Genomic DNA, 16,483 nt, shown 5'->3' on the forward strand with positions numbered 1-16,483 from the left:
TTCTTTTTTTTTTTTTTTTTTTTACGTAGGCTCCATTCCCAACATGTGTCTCGAACTCATGACCCTGAGATCAAGAGTTGAATGCTCTATTGACTAAGCCAGCCAGGTGCCCCTGTAGATGTTTTATAGATGCAGTTTAAAAGAGTCAGCTGAACCAAAAAAAAGCAAAAGCCAAATAAATACAACATAATATACTTCTGTAAGTGTTCGTTAATACAGAGACATCTAGCCTTTTGCATTCTTGTCCTATTTAATATATATAACTTACATTTTTTTGTATTTTTATAATTATATATGTTATGTGGATATTATTGCCAGTCCTTAGTTAACCACAATATTTTACCAAGTCAGGAGAGAGAGTTCATCAGTAGTTGTGGATAATCTTTTAAACTTCATTTTAGCCATGAGTTTCACAATATTCCACCATGAAAACTTACCCAAAGAATTCAGAACTTTATTTCATTTCTTTTTGATGGTCCCGTCAGAATCCTCTTAAGGGACCTGAGCTGAGTCTTCAAACGCTTGTAGGAATTTTCCATGCCAAAGGGGAGAAGAAACAAAAACTTATAAAGTGGCACAATATAGAGGACATGGGAGACTGAGGAGGTAGGCGGTGACCTGGCCAGGTCCTAGGGAGCATCTCACGCTCAGCAGGTGTGGGACGTTGTGTGGTGTGCACATATACAGGAAGCACAGAGAGGAAATGGATCAACGAATTAATATTAATGTGCTTATCAGGAAACACTTCCATTTGTAGATTATATGAATATTCAGTATGTTGATGTGTGTTGTGCCTTGATACAACTTCCGCTCCCCCAAAGCACACTTCTGCTCCTAACCCTGGAGCATGTTTGCTATGAAACTTGGTCACTAATATGGAAAGTCTCAGAGGTATGATAAAGACACAAAATATTGGTCTGTATACTAAATGTTTAAATAATATAGATGTTGGGGTGTTGAATTTGATTATACAACTTTCTGTAGACGGTTTTCTTTATCAAATGTGAAATTTTCGAAGAATTGACTGGGACAGTCTTTTGAAGGTGATTCTTGGTTTTGGTTCATGTGGAAGAGTTATACTAAAATTGTGCTAAGGTGAAATATTTATCATTTACTTTTAATTCCATATTAGATTTTTTTGCTTTGCGATGAACCTTTTAAAGTGTGTGAAAGAAGTACTCAGATTTCCTACAGTATAAAATAAATTACTTCTCAATCTGATTCATTACTGCACTGGGAAACAAATTACATTCTTGCTAACATAAAATCCTTTGGATTTAGGTCGATTATTACAAAGGGTATTTAGAAGGTTTCTTAGTACCGGATTAATTAAATACCTTTCTGTAATTGGACTTTGTTTCATAATGGAAGGTATCTTGATTCCTCAAATGGTAAAAGTCCCATTAAGAACAGTGGTTTTGGTGTGGACGCTGAATGTTTTCTTGTTTGTAAGTAGCCCTGTGGCTTTCTGACATTTTTGGTGGAAACTCATGGTAAAAAAAATACAAGCCATTATGCACACAAGACTAAAAGAAAATTTAACTAGGGGTGCATGGGTGGCTTAGATGGTTAAGCGTCTGCCTTTGGCTCAGGTTGTGGTCTCCTGGTCTTGGGATAGAGCCCATGTTGGGCTCCCAGCTCAGCGGGGAGTCTGCTTCTCCGTCTCCCTCAGCCTCTCCCCTGCTCGTGCTCTCTCTCTCTCTCTGTCTCAAATGCAAAAATAAAATCTTAAAAAAAAAAAAAAGAAAATTTAACTAAACAATACTTTTCTTGCTACTTGTGGTGTATTCAGGTTTTTTGTTTTGTTTGCAGGCTAGTTATGTTCCACTAAGTTGATTCAGAAATGTCTCAAGCTACACTTTAAAAAATATGGCTATATCCTGTTGATCCTTTGAATAGTAATGCAAGAAAATCACAAATCCCTTTATACGGGTGCCTTTAGACAATCATGGCAAAAAAAAAAAAAAGATAAGAAAGTCAAGCATAACTCTCTTTCTCTCTCAGTCATTCTCTCTCTCTCTCTACTCCTCTCTCTCCCCCCCCCCCTCCACTCAAGACATTGCCTGGGCTCCTGGATGGCTCACTAAGTAGAGCAGTAGAGTATTTGACTCTTGATCTCAAGGTCATGAGTTCAAATCCCATGTTGGTAAAGAGATTACTTAAAAGAAATTACCTAGGCCAGTGTTGTACTTACTAAGATAAACTAAAGTTGAGAGTCATCACTTGTAAAGCTTAAGAACTTTTTAATTACAGCATAAATAGATTGGTGTGTAAGGTGTAAATCTAGTATAGTCAAAATGGCTCCAGAAACATTTAGAAAAGTGCCTCATTGAACGCAGTTTTCCAGCTTTCCTTTAACAGATTACTTTTTCTTTGGTTGTTCACTGGCTGAAATTAACTGGCTTGCATTTTGAGACAAAGTTGTACCCTCCCCCCATTCTCGCTCCAAAACATGTATCTTTAAATCTGACCTGAGGTGCTCACACAAGGAGTAATAAACAACTGAGGGAGGCCCTCTCTGAAGTTGTTCGCAGTCACGGCCTTCTAGCCAGCATTCCTCTCTACCTCCTCCACCATTCCCAGTTATTTCTATGGCTGACTAGTGTAAATACGGGGAAAAGATCACACCTGTTATTTTGTTATGCATTCCACAGGAAGCTTTGAATATGTATTTAAATTTAAAATGTATGATTTAAACAGCTAACAAGCCTAATAAGCAATGCATACTTACCGTCAAGCTTGAATATTTCAGGTTAAATGTTAATTTATATTCTGAATTATTTCAGGTTTTTAATCTATAGAGTGGTTACGAAGGGAACTTTGCGTTCTGATGTCTTTTAGGGCAGTATGTAACATTACAGACATTTTCGGGTTACTGCAATTGCTGGTATAAATAGAATATCCCTTCCTCCAAAGACCTCACAGACAAGTAAAAGAGAAGTAAAATAAATATTTATGGCAGTGATACTTGGCTTCGAGAGGGTAGAACAAAGTGAAGAATAATTACCACTGATTGAGCAGTGTGGAAGGAGCCTTCCAAAGGGGGGGGGTACTTGTCAGACTTTGAATGCTGACCAGGTGTTTGCCAACTAGAAGAAGAGGGTAGGACCTTTCTGAGCTGGGGGGAACACCTTGTGCCAAGGCCGAGAGGTTAACTGCTTTGGGGGCTTTTAAGGTACAGAGTCCAGTTTAAGTTCTAGATCTGCTTTCTTGTAAATTACCTAAATTCTCTACATTTCAGTTTCCTCATCTGAAAAATGAGGAACATAGTAGTACTATCTCATTGGATTGCTGTAAGGATTAAATGAGATAGTTTGTACAGTATTTAGCACAGTGAATGCCCTTACTAATTATCTCCCTTCTAACAGGGAAAGGGCTGTTCAAACTGGAGAAGGCTTAAAGGAAGGAGTGCGTTGAGTAGATAAGGCACCATAGTGATGGGGAAGAAGGAGGGGGGTTGTCAGAGGGAGAAAGAACATGGGCTCATTGGGTTACCCTGGTGAATTAACTTTGATTAGGGAATCACTCTCAGGCTATCAGTCCTACAGGAAACTTGAAGCCATCTGCCCTGAAGATGGTACAGAGGGTCTTAGGTTTGAGCCCCAGGAAGGTGGGAAGGTAATACAGAATCAATGGAAGGGATTTATATGAGCCAAACCATCTGCCAAGTAGATGTATTGATTATTGCAGCAATAATCTGGAAGTAATGGACTGACAGGGGCCACATTGGCCATGGAAAAATTTTTAAAGGGCATTACAACAATGTAGGTGAAAAATTGGCAAGTGTCTGCTCATAGACACTTGATGATGGCAGTGTGATAAAGAAATTAGTCCCCGCATGTTGGTTAGTTCTTGCAATGCATATATACAATAATACTACTCAGGAAGAAGCAGCAGCTGATTTATATGAGAAAATTATTGAGATAAGTTGGAAATTACTGTAAGCTTCCTACTTTATATAATTCATATGATTGTTGTGTCAACTTGAATTGGAAAGTTGGATATCAAAAATGTAATGGAGAGGCGCTTGAGTGGCTCAGTCGGTTGGGTGTTGGACTCTCCATTTCAGCTTAGGTCATGATCCCGGGGCCATGGGATCAAGCCCTGCGTTGGGTTCACACTCAGCGGGGAGTCTGCATGAAAGTCTCTCCCTCTTCCCCTCCTCCCTGCTGCATGTGCGTTTTCTCTCTCTCTTTCTCAAAATTAAAATAAATACATCTTTAAAAAAAAAAAGAAGAAGAATGTGTTGGAGAAAAGATGGCCTGGCTTTACTAGTTGCCACATCTAGAAATTCTATGTCACCTATCACTATAAGGAACTTGGTGTTCGGTGGCTAGAACACTGCCCATTAACAAAAGCTATTTACCCAGGCTAACACATGTCTAGGCTCTTTTGCCACTAGATATTTGTTCTTCACAGATACCAAAATAGCAGCACTGTGTCCGGCAAAGGAAGGAAGCTCTTTCAGGGAGCTACAGTTTATCTGTTCTATCAATGGGACATGAGGGTAAGCATTCTGAAATTACTTCCTCCTTATTGGGTTGGCACACTGATTTAATCTAGCATGCCAAATTAGGGGAAAAAAATTCCGGGCAATTCCATATGCCAGAGATGGGTAAAACAATGAAATCAATAGTTATTTCTAAATCTTCATTGAATATACATTTCAAATATTGATTAGAATAAAACATAAGACCAATTGATTCATCCATATTTTTAAAAATTGTTATTAGCTGAACGTTCTTTATTCTTAATTGTTATGTAGCATGTACACATTCTGGCGATATTCCATCAATTTCAGTTTAGTATCAGGAGCCAAATCTTCCCTCATTTGGTTGATCAGTTTCAATAATGAGTTAAGGTTCTTACAGTTCCAAGTAATAAAATCTTGGGCTATCTTAAACAAGAAAGGGAACTTACCATACAGACACCAGGGTGTGTCCCTTTAAACACAAGGGCAGAAGTTCAGCCAGGCAGCAGGGCTGGTACCGGACTGACGCTGGCAAGCGTTCTCCCTGTCTCTTGCCATCTAATTAACTTCTCTCTTGGCCTCCCCTTTATTTATCTCTCTTTACCCAAGTTTTCTGCTTCTTCATTCCCAAGGAATATGGCTGCCATACCTCATCCAGATTTACAGTTCAGTCATATGCAGAGAGGTAAGCTGCTACCCCTAAATCACAACTCCAGAATCCTCAGGGAGAATCTGACGGAGTCAGTCAGGTGAGGTGACATAGAGTAGAGCCTTTGGGCACAGGCTCGGGAGCCAAACTGTCTAGGTCAGATCTCACCTCATCTCCAACTAGCTCGCTGACTTCTGGCAGATGACTTGACCTCTCTGAGCTTCATTGTTCTCATCTGTGAAGTTGGAACCATATTAGAAGCACCTTATAGGATTTTGTGAGAATTAAATCAGTTAATGCAAGTAAAGTCTTGAGCTTACCTCACATACAATAAGAGGCACATGTCATTATTTGGTATTATTCCGAACTGATTTCTCTTTATAAAAATCTTGAAATAAAAGGAGATGAACTTTTAGCAGACTTTATAAAGAAATTCATTACCCAAAAATTATTTAGGTGGTTTTGCTAATAAATATGAAATCATCGAACCAGCTTCTATAATAATAATTAGAACTTTTCTGCATTTAATCCTGTTTTAGATTTGAGAAGTAATCTTTTTATTATTAATACCGGGGCTGGTGTTGATTTGTAAGTCAATTCAAAATATTTGGGGGGGGGGAGATGTTATAGAAACATTTTAAATCCTAACTTATCCACAGTGGTTGAAAAAAATCTTATTCTAGGTTTTTTGTTTGTTTTAGCATCCATATTTGTATTCAATTTAATAATCAAAAATATTCATTGATCTGCCACTATGTGCTATGCTGTATTTTTAAGCCCTGGGAATGAGGTGTAAACATGAAAGGCATATCAATTGCGAATCTTATACTATTTTGGGGAGAAGTCAGACAGAAATATTAGCTAATGATATTACTTATCACCTAGCGAGAAGTATTATACAGAGACTTAAAATGGAGTGATATCATCAAAAGAGATTAATTGGAGGCTTTATTTTGGGTAGTCAGTAGGGGCCTCAGTGGTGTCATTTCAGATCTGAATGACATCCATGGGAAAATCAGGTAGAGAACAGCTCTGAGAGAAAGGCCCCAAAGTGGTAACAAGTTTGATATATTAGCAAAACAGGAGGGTCTGTGTGGGATCACAATGTGGGGTGAGCCCCAGGGGCAGACAGTGGTAAGAAACGTGGTCAGGGAAGAAGTTGGGAACCAGGTTATGATGGAGGGCTTTATAAGTCAGAAGTTCAGGTTTTATTCCTGATTTGATGTCCTTGTGTTTTAAAAATCTGATGGATCAGATTTTAGGCTTGGTTAAAAGAAATTTAAACTGATGATGAAATTATTGGAGAAGCCAGTATTATATCAGAAACTCACCACAGTGCTCAAATTCAATATGAAATGAAATTGTAACATTCAAACTCAATGCCAGGACTACAAGCTGGCTTATAAACAGGATTTGCAGCAAAACAAAGCAAAAATAACACTGGCGCCCTGATCATTGTAATGCCCACAATAGGATTTCTGGGAGGCTGAAATATTGAAGAAGCCCTCTTACCTGACATAGGACTGTGGTTGGTTAATAGAAGAAGTTGGCTCAGGGGATGAAGCATTGAAAGAAAAATTACATATTAACCTAAACATTTATTTTAACTTAAAACATCAGTATATATTCTTTATCAGTTTTCTTATAGGAATCTTTTTTTTTTTTTTTTAAAGATTTTATTTATTTATTTGACAGAGAGAGAGACAGCCAGCGAGAGAAGGAACACAAGCAGGGGGAGTGGGAGAGGAAGAAGCAGGCTCACAGCAGAGGAGCCTGATGTGGGGCTCGATCCCATAACGCCGGGATCACGCCCTGAGCCGAAGGCAGACGCTTAACCGCTGTGCCACCCAGGCGCCCCTTCTTATAGGAATCTTAATGCCCTTTCTTAGAATAGGAATTCTGAAATACGTAATACTTTCTAGGTTGCTTCCTTCAGAGGACTACAAATTAATAAACTTACGAAGCCATCTAATGTAAACTTTGTTTACATTACAGAATTGTTGTTTTTAACAACTTTTGTCATCTTTGATAGTAGCATTGCAATCATTTAATGTGACATAACTTTACTGTTTCACCACTTGACTTTTGCAAAGCCTTTCCACATTGCTCAAATTAGTTTTTATAGAAATAGCAAGTGTTTTTTTTTTCCCACATTCATCTTATTAACATAAACATGTTTGAGAACAAATATAATTAACTTTTTTAAGCGTAAACTCAGTTGTGGGCTAGTCACAATAGTGAGGCATTTCTGGGTATCCGATTATAGAGGGACTAGAGAATGGCATTAGTTAATCAGGCAAAGTTTTTGAAGAGTACTCTTAGCGTATTTTGTTGCTGCACAACAAACAGCCATAAATCTTGTGGCTCAACATCAGCATCTGTCTTCCTCTTCCGAGTCTTTGGGTGGCTCGGCTTTGGCTGATCTTGGCTGGCACAGCTGGATAGCGCGGAGTTTACTTTGCTTCAGGACCCAGATTCTTGTATCTGTTCGACACCTCCCATTCTTTTGTAATCAGTAAGCTATCGGGAACATGTCCTTCTCATGACAAGTGTTTAGAAATTCCCAGAAGGGGCAGTGGAAACATTAGATGCCCCTTAAAGGCCTGGTCTCAGAGCTCGCACGCTTTGATTTCTGTTCGTGTTCCATTGGCCAAAGCAAATCAGAAAGTCACTTCCAACATGGTGGGATATAAATGACATATATACATTCGTTTCAGATGTGCAACATGATTTGACATTTGTATACATTGCAAAATGATCACAATAAGTCTAGTTAACATTCAGTACCACATGTATTACAATTTTTTCCCTTGTGATAATTTTTTTTGATGACATTGCTTTTTTTTAATTGAAGGATGAAAGTTGGTCACATTCGGAGATTAACAGACCTCATACAGATGGTTAAAACCATCCTTCTCTTTCTTGGTTAACCATCTCCTAATTTCAAGTAATGTCCACAAGTTTTGTTTGTTTTTGTTTTTTTAAGATTTTATTTTATTTATTTGTCAGAGCACAAGTAGGCAGAGCAGCAGGCAGAGAGAGGGAGAAGTGGGCTCTTGAGCAGGAAGCCCGATGCGGGACTCGATCCCAGGACCCTGGGATCATGACCTGAGCCAAAGGCAGATGCTTAACCAGCTGAGCCACCCAGGCGTCCTTCCACGAGTTCCTTAGATCCGTTTGAAATTGTCCTTTGAGGACACCCACCAGACGACTACATAACAAAGGCTTGCCCCCATGCACCGCTGGACAGTATCTCACTGGATATCATCATCCTCAAAGAGATGTACAAAATCCTTTAAAGAGTCTGCATGGACTGCCTTTTCATTGACTGCCAAGTTAAGTTCATCGGGAGCCAGGTGCTGCCTTCTGTCTTGTTCAGGTCCATGTAGGGCCCGGCACCCTTGGGAAATACCTTGTCCACCTCCAGCTTCATCTGCACTGCAGTGCTTCAGGCATCCCTGGTCCTGTGACAAGAACTGTTAAGATCTACTCTCAGCAACTTTCAAATATACAATAGAATATTGTTTTTTATTGATGTGTAGTTGATATACAATGTTATATTAATTTCAAGTGTACAACATAGTGATTTAAGGTTATATACATTACAAAGTGATTACCACGATAAATCTAGCTACCATCTATCATCATACAAAGTTGTTTCAGTATTATTAACTATACTCCCTCTGCTGTAGATTGCATCCCTGTGTCCTATTTACTTTATAACTAGAAGTTGTATCTTTTAGTCCCCTTTGCCTATTTCACCCACACACCCCCACCACTGCAATGCAGTATTATTAATTATAGTCACAATACCATACATTTCATCCCCTGGACTTAACTTTATAGCTGGACATTTGTACCTTTTGACCACCGTCACCCATTTTTCCCACCGCCAACTCCCCCAAATCAGATTTATGATAGAATACTATGTGCTTCTTTATTAGTACATTAAATAACAAGATATGGTAGCAAGTAGAATAACTACCGTAATTCCAAAATAGTGATAAATATAAATAATATTTTGAGATATCCAATAACTGTAATGTCAATGAGAATATCTGTAATATCCACAACTGATAATTTCAGAAGTTCAGGAAAAGTATTTTTTCCATCACTGCTCAAGGACACTGAATTCTCTTCACAATCCCATCACATAATATTGAACTTATATTATCTGAGACCCAAGGGTTTTAGGTAACTTTCCTTTCCTTATGGCTGGCTAGGAGAAATCTTGGCCATGCCTTGTATTCTTCCCCTTCCCCTTCTTAAAGATACAGAAAAATACTTGTGAAACTTGTGTAATTATTTGATTAGTCTCACTAACTCATAACATCCATGAGAGCAGGACTGTGTCTGTTTTTGTTTACCGTTGTATCACCAGCCCAGCATTGTGCTGGTGCATTGTTCTCTCTGTATGTATTTAATTGATGGTATTGGGAGAAAATGAAGCACCGTATAGGTAAAATCATTGGTCTACAGTAGGTGATGTTTGTGACAGTTGAATATATTCATAAATATCTGTACACATAATATAGGGGTAGTTATTTAAATTTTTTTTTATCCTGGGTTGCCTGAGTGGTTCAGTGGGTTAAGCATCCAACTCTTGATTTCGACATGGGTTGTGATCTCAGGGTTCTGAGATCAAGCGCTGCATTGGGCTTGCATGCTGGGCATGGGGCCTGCTTGAGACTCTCTCTCTTCCTGTCTCTCTGCCCTTCCCCCCCCCATTTTTTAATACTTTATACTAAATTCTTATAAAATGGATAGTGGAATCAGGTTAGAGTCTAGTTAAGTACTTAAATTAGTTCTTAATTGTTAAAAAGTGCAGTGCTTGTTTCTGGTATATCTTATTCAGTGGTTCATTTAACATGCATATCTCCTATGTGCACAGCACTAAGTTAACCTCTGAGATAGCTTTAAAGAGATGGTAATCCGGTTTTAGAGACAGCCCTGTAAACAGGTACTATGAACCAGGGGTAAGAGCGCTATTAGAGATGTGTGAGATGCCTGCCTCTTCTTTGCGTACCTGTCACACCCTGTACCCTGGGCACTCACTGAAATGAGATATTCTGCCTGCTTTTTGAGTTGTACACTGAGGTTCATTTTCCCTGCATGTCATTTTTATTTTCCGTGTCTACCTACCGCAGCACCTGGCGCATAGTATCTGTAGTCAGTAAAGGTTCTAATGAGACAATGAAGGGATGATCAGGAGAGTGTGGGAAATAGAGATGCTTTCATAAACATGTGGACACTTTTTTTTTTTTTAGCATTTTGGTTTTTAAGCTTTTACAATTTTAAGTAGTACATTCACGTGGTTTCAAAATTTCAACAAATATAAAATGGCATCTAATGAAGTTTCCTGCACATTCCTGTTGTCCTGTGATGTTACTAGTTTTTTAGAGATATCCTTCCAGAAATATTTTATGCAAATACAAGCAGATTTGTATGTATTCTTCCCTTCTTTTTATACAGAAATTTTGTGTCCCATTCCATGCTTTTCTCATTTAACAGCATGTGTTGGAGATTTTCTTTGTCAGTACATCAAGGACTCCTCGTTCATTTGACAGCTGCATAGATAAGTGTCTCACTATATGGATTTCCATGTGTTAAGCTAACTCCCAGGAAATGCATATATATAAGGTTGCTTCCAATATTTTGCTGCTACCAACCATGGTGCAGTAAATAATCTTGTATATCATTTCGTGAATGTTTGAGGATATCTGTAGGTTAAATTCCTAGGAGTGAATTGCTGGGTTGACGAGTAAGTGCGTTTATAATTTTGAAAGATAGGGCCAAATTGCTCTCTTTAGAGGATGTATCATTTTCTCCACCAACAATGTATAACATGTGCCATTCAGAAGCGCAAACTTCGGAGCATAATTCTAAGGAAAAACATAGAAATTTTTCAGGTGGTCAGGGGGAAGAAAAAGATACTCCATACAGAGGAATAGTATTTTCAGAGGCACACAGGAGCGAGAGAGCTGGGAATTTCAGCTTGCTCCATTTGGCTGGAATATGGGAGCAAGGCCAGAAGGTAGTAAGATAGTGGGAGTAGGTCATGATTGGTTCTGAGTGTAACGCTAAGGAACTGATATTTTTAGTTCTGTAGATGAAGGTTTTGAGTAGGGACGTGATGTAATGAAGTTGATTAATACATGTTATGGAAAGAATATATGTTTATATCTATTTATTTAAAGTGAAGGTTGCCCAGGTAATATATCCTTATACGTTAATAATTATATCTATGTCCAAAAATCTACGATATGAGTCTATATAGAAAGAGAGTGAATAAACATATTAAAGAAAAAAATTTTTAAAAATAAAATGAAGGTTGCCAAATAGGTCTATTCCCTAAAGATCTTTTTGCAACTTAAAGGTTTTATTCCTCATTAATGACTAAAATAGTATGCTGATATACCAAATATGGAAAATGCATATAAATAAAAACTAAAACACAAATAAAACAATAATTACTCATAATTTTACCACTCTGAGATTTTCCCTGTCCAAATAACTCCTGTTGTTCTTAAAACAATCAAAGAAAATCAATATATATATTAGGTTAGAAAATACAGACAATGGTTTTCAAAGACAGCCGCTTGTTAAAAGATTCTTGTAATTTCTTCCAGGAAGAAAAAAATAAAAACAGCTACATATTCCTGCATAAATCACAGCATAATTGTCAATGTAGGCTTATACAATGCGGCCTCCTCTTAAACATATGGGTGTCTTTTAGAGACATAACCATTTTATTTATTTTTTTCTTTAAGGACCTTACGACAAACCTTTTGGATAGATACCCATTACATGTGCTGCTTTTCCTCTTTGTGACATGTAACATTGGCAGGTAGCTGTCTGATCAGGATCTCAATTATCGGCCACATGGAGTGTGTAGAAGGATGGTACATTTCAGAAAGCTAGACTCCATTGTGTATACTCAGAAGTCTTGTTGTGGAATAATCCCAGTCGCCCAGTGTTCCCCTTGTAGGGCCTGTTGGAACAGTCTGTGGCAGATCCTTTTCAGGCTATTCTTCCTTGGGTGTAGGATTTGAAAAATAATCTCCAAGTCACTAATGCTGTGTTTGAACACATTCGTTCTCCTGCTTTACAAGTGCACTGAAATAAATTTCAATCTTGAAATTGAATTTTTGAATCTTCAAATAAATATTTTTTCTTCCCTAATTACATCCTAAGAGTTTGAAGGGGGAGGGGAGGAAGGTCCCAGGTGCATTTACTGATTTATCCATTAGAGTAGTCCAAGCGGATAGATTGTAACAATTTTGAAGATTCGGGATTCAGTATATCCAAGGTAGTGTTAAAACCATACAGTATTTAATCCCAGAATCAGCATTATTTCCCTCAATAGTTAAAATCTGACCCTTGGTTAGAAGCCCAAAAGCTCTGCAGTACCCTCCAACCTAACAATCACACTTACATTAATTTGATTCCTTCATGTAAAACGATCATTTTTATTGCTCCTGCCTGAAAGGTGCAAATTGCTTTCCCTCTTGGGTGTAGGCTGCTCAGCTTTCTTCTTATTAAAAAGACAGGAAATATATCTTCCATTTAAAGTATTAATGTCATCTGTAAATGTGTAGTCTAATTTCTCATTGACTTGAACTCTTCGAGGAAAATTTGAAAAACGAGGTGTAACTTAACACTCAGGATCGTCACACCAGAATTAGATGTTTTCGATGACCAGCCTTCCCAATGACGGAAGGCTACAGAGAGGAGGATAAGAGAGAGGGCTGGAATAGATGGGAATATATCTCATGTAACTAAGAGGGGTATGACTGAGTTGGCTGGACTAACAAGTTCATTTTTACTTCTAAGAAGGACTTGGACCTATTATGTCGGAAAGTGAGCACTCTTTATAATCATGGGGGGAAGTGGAGCTCAGCGCACTGCATTTGGGGCAAGAGGGTGGTGAGACTGGATTCAGGGGAGAAAAGAGGTCATTTGTGAACAGACACTAGCCAAGAGATGAGGGCTTTTTCTCAACCCTTCTCAGGTCAAAACATGATAGATATTTTACCAAAATGGGTTAGATATATAAATAGAGTAATTGAATGAAAGTTCTTTCTGTTAATTGGAAATAATAGAAGCTATTCTGTGTAACCTCAGCAGATTTGAGAATAAAGTATTGGAAATACTTAAAGGTTGTAAAAATAAATTTGAAGTGATACTAGTATTCCACAATAAAGAGCTGCTTGTCTCCTCCCTTAAATAATCTTTAAGGGAAAAACAAAAATAAAATTGCCATGAAACAAAATTAGTCATTGCATCCCGGGTGAAATGAAGCCATTCGGCCTACTCAATCTTTTTTTTTTTTTTTTTAAAGATTTTATTTATTTGACAGATAGAGACAGCCAGCGAGAGAGGGAACACAAGCAGGGGGAGTGGGAGAGGAAGAAGCAGGCTTCCAGCAGAGGAGCCCAATGTGGGGCTCGACTCCAGGACTCTGGGATCACTCCCCGAGCCGAAGGCAGACGCTTAACGACTGAGCCACCCAGGTGCCCCGGCCTACTCAATCTTTTAACCTATGTAGTTAGCAGTTGTCTGAATATTGAACATATTTGAACATTATGTAAAATCATAATGAATTCAAACTTGAACGTTTCACCCCCTGTGACCTCTTTAGACCAAACCCACAGGACTCAGCTGGTTTCAGGGCCCCACCGTGTCAGGACCACGTGACAATGACCATACCGTGTGGGGACAGCATGGCTAGCGTCGTGCTGACCCACGTTGCTCACAGTGTCTGCGTGGCCCATCTGCTCATGTGGATCATCGGTCTTCTCTGCTTCTAGAGAATTTCCCATATAACAGTAAAATGTACTTGCCTTTGGTGTGTCTGGTACCCCTACAAAGGGAAAGAATTTCCTTTCTTAATTCTGGACAGACTTCAAATTAGGAGACTTGGAGTAGGAATAGGAAATCAATCTACTCACAAATTGAGGCGACAGAGAATTGACCTAATAAGGAACATAAAGGGCAGGGTCCACAAATCCTGCGGGATTAGAGCCCAGGTTTCCTCTCAGTGCTGTGAAAATAGACACAGAAGAAAAAAGAATGACTCATCATCATTTGTAAATTTAATTTAATTCCTTTAGCACGTTATTCTTTTTGGAACTCATTTACTCTTCACGACGGCTCTAGGAAGTAAGTGCAGATTTGAGGCTGATTCCACGGACGGTCAAGTGGAAGCACAGACTGAATAACCAGCTCAAGGACACCCTGGCAAAGTAGGAAGGTCAGGATGCGAACACTGGCTCTGGCTCTAGGCCAGTGCTCTTACCACCATTCAAAACTCAAGGCACTGTGCTTCGTACTCACTCGTTAGTTATTATCCCAATATTCCTTTGATTATCAGAATCCTGAAATTTTCTACACTTCAGCAGTTTCTGAGGAAGGTGATAAGTTAGACATTAACACTATAATTAGAGCTTTCTTAATTTTGAAGTGTGGGTCCTGAAGGTGAATGATTGCTCCAGCAACGACCAGCACTGTTATCTGATTCTACTCACTTTCTTTTAGGGATTTGAATAGTAAGGTAAGCATGCTTGTCTAAATTCCGAAAGTTCCACGTTTGACTTTGTGCTCTATACGTGGCAAGAGCGCCTTTTTCTCTGGCGAGCATACGGACACTGAGTAAGGAACCCCGTTAACAGTTCCATCTATTTTGAATTCCCTGACTGTGGAGAAGACATACAGTGATGGGAGTTATTGTTCAAATGTACAATTGTTACCATCTGACTTGAATCTCACTTTGGAGTCTTTAATTCAAATAAGTCTGGGAGAAAAGCTTAAAGTACTTGCTGGTTTAATGGGGGGAAAAACACTTTGTATAGTTCAGAAAGTGGTAGTTTTTAGAAGAGGATCGGACACAGATACAAAGGCATCTTATACTAAAAATTATCTTTGGACAGTTTCCTAAAGGAGGAAACCTAATTATATAAAGGCAATATATATTTTTGTAGCCTTTTTTTTAATCAAATTTATGGTAACTAACATGAATAGCTAGTATATTGGTTGGCAGAATGAAGTTCCAGAAAGATCTGGCTAGAACAGTGTGTCCATGAAACACAGTAGGGCCGAGGGTAATATATGAGATTCAAGTCCAAAAGAATTCTACATAGTGTAGCAAATTAATGGCATTTTAATAGAAATTTTTAGCAATTACAAGCTAATTTAAGCCTTTGCAAAATTGAATATTTATTGTATAGTCTGTACCCAGTAATGTGTTTGTGTTAAGGCTACCGAAGAGACCAAGATAAATGTGGTCCCTACCTTCACAGGGTTTAGCAGGCAGGATAAATATTAAATAATCACCAAAAAAAGGTTATGAGTTTTGTGAAGAGAGGGAGTCTTGAGTCCTATAGGGACATATAGGGAGAGACAGATAGGATTGGGGTGCTGAAGAGAATGAGGATAAGGGGGAAAGTGTTGTGTTAAGAGGAGGAAGAATATTGAAGTCTTGGAGGTGAGCAAAAGAAGAGCTTAAATAAGTGGTGGATAGAATGTCGGTGAGGGGAGCAGGGAGGAGCCTGACATTAGCCTGAGGAAGATAGTAGGAACCAGACCATGAAGAGTCTTAATAGTCACATCAAGGAAATTGGATTTGACGCAAAGGGCAACACTAGGCCGTGACTTAAAGTTGGCAATTCCTTTGACCTTTCTAGTTGTAAATCTTTTGATCTTTAAAGTAGGAGACTTGAATCAGCCCTTTCAGATCAGAAATCACTAATATGAGTTTAAGAATCCTAGAAAGAAGTATTTCTCATCTATTCTGCTGTGATTCTATTATTTTTCTTTTCAGATTAGAATATAGATTTTTGTCATGAAGCCTATTTTAGTCAGTGTTTTAGAGAAGGTACTCTAATGACTCCTACGATATAGTTTAAGTCATTTTGTCATCATAAAGGCACTGTACATATACTGTGGACAAAACTTCAAGCATAGAATATGAACAAGGAGATCGTAATCATAGCGCCATGACACTAGAACCCTTGGACTACAGCTGAGTGGAGGGTTCAGGCTGATAAAACCACAAGGGAAATAGTGCTTGTTGGGGGAGGGGAATATCGGAGGTACAGGAATAGTCTTCAGACTCCTGAAAAGGACTGTTTGTGGAAGTTGGAACAGAAGGGCAGAATCGTGGTGAATGAGTAGAGGCAGCTAGAGATAGGCATTTCATCTCAGTATTAGGGAAAACTAAACAATTAGAGCTGTTCACCAGAAAATTAGTGAATTCTTCTGAATGCCTGTAGGTGTTCCAGTAAATTACTACATATGTTTAAGCCATATGTAGTCACTTAGGGATATTACTGGAGAAGTCTGAGCATCAGAACGTTAAATTATAT

At 38.5% G+C, this 16,483-nt stretch overlaps 1 protein-coding gene and 1 pseudogene across 6 annotated transcripts in view; one reads left to right on the forward strand and one right to left on the reverse strand.

The window, feature by feature from the left end:
- The window catches only part of RABGAP1L (RAB GTPase activating protein 1 like), a 713,371-nt gene that overhangs the window by 619,715 nt on the left and 77,173 nt on the right, over nucleotides 1-16,483 (forward strand). The gene's annotated exons all lie outside the window — the stretch shown is intronic.
- On the reverse strand, nucleotides 6,916-14,166 carry LOC103668360 (annotated as a pseudogene).

This window comes from Ursus maritimus, unplaced genomic scaffold, assembly GCF_017311325.1.
Source record: "Ursus maritimus isolate PB19 unplaced genomic scaffold, ASM1731132v1 scaffold_2, whole genome shotgun sequence".
NCBI lineage: Eukaryota > Metazoa > Chordata > Mammalia > Carnivora > Ursidae > Ursus > Ursus maritimus.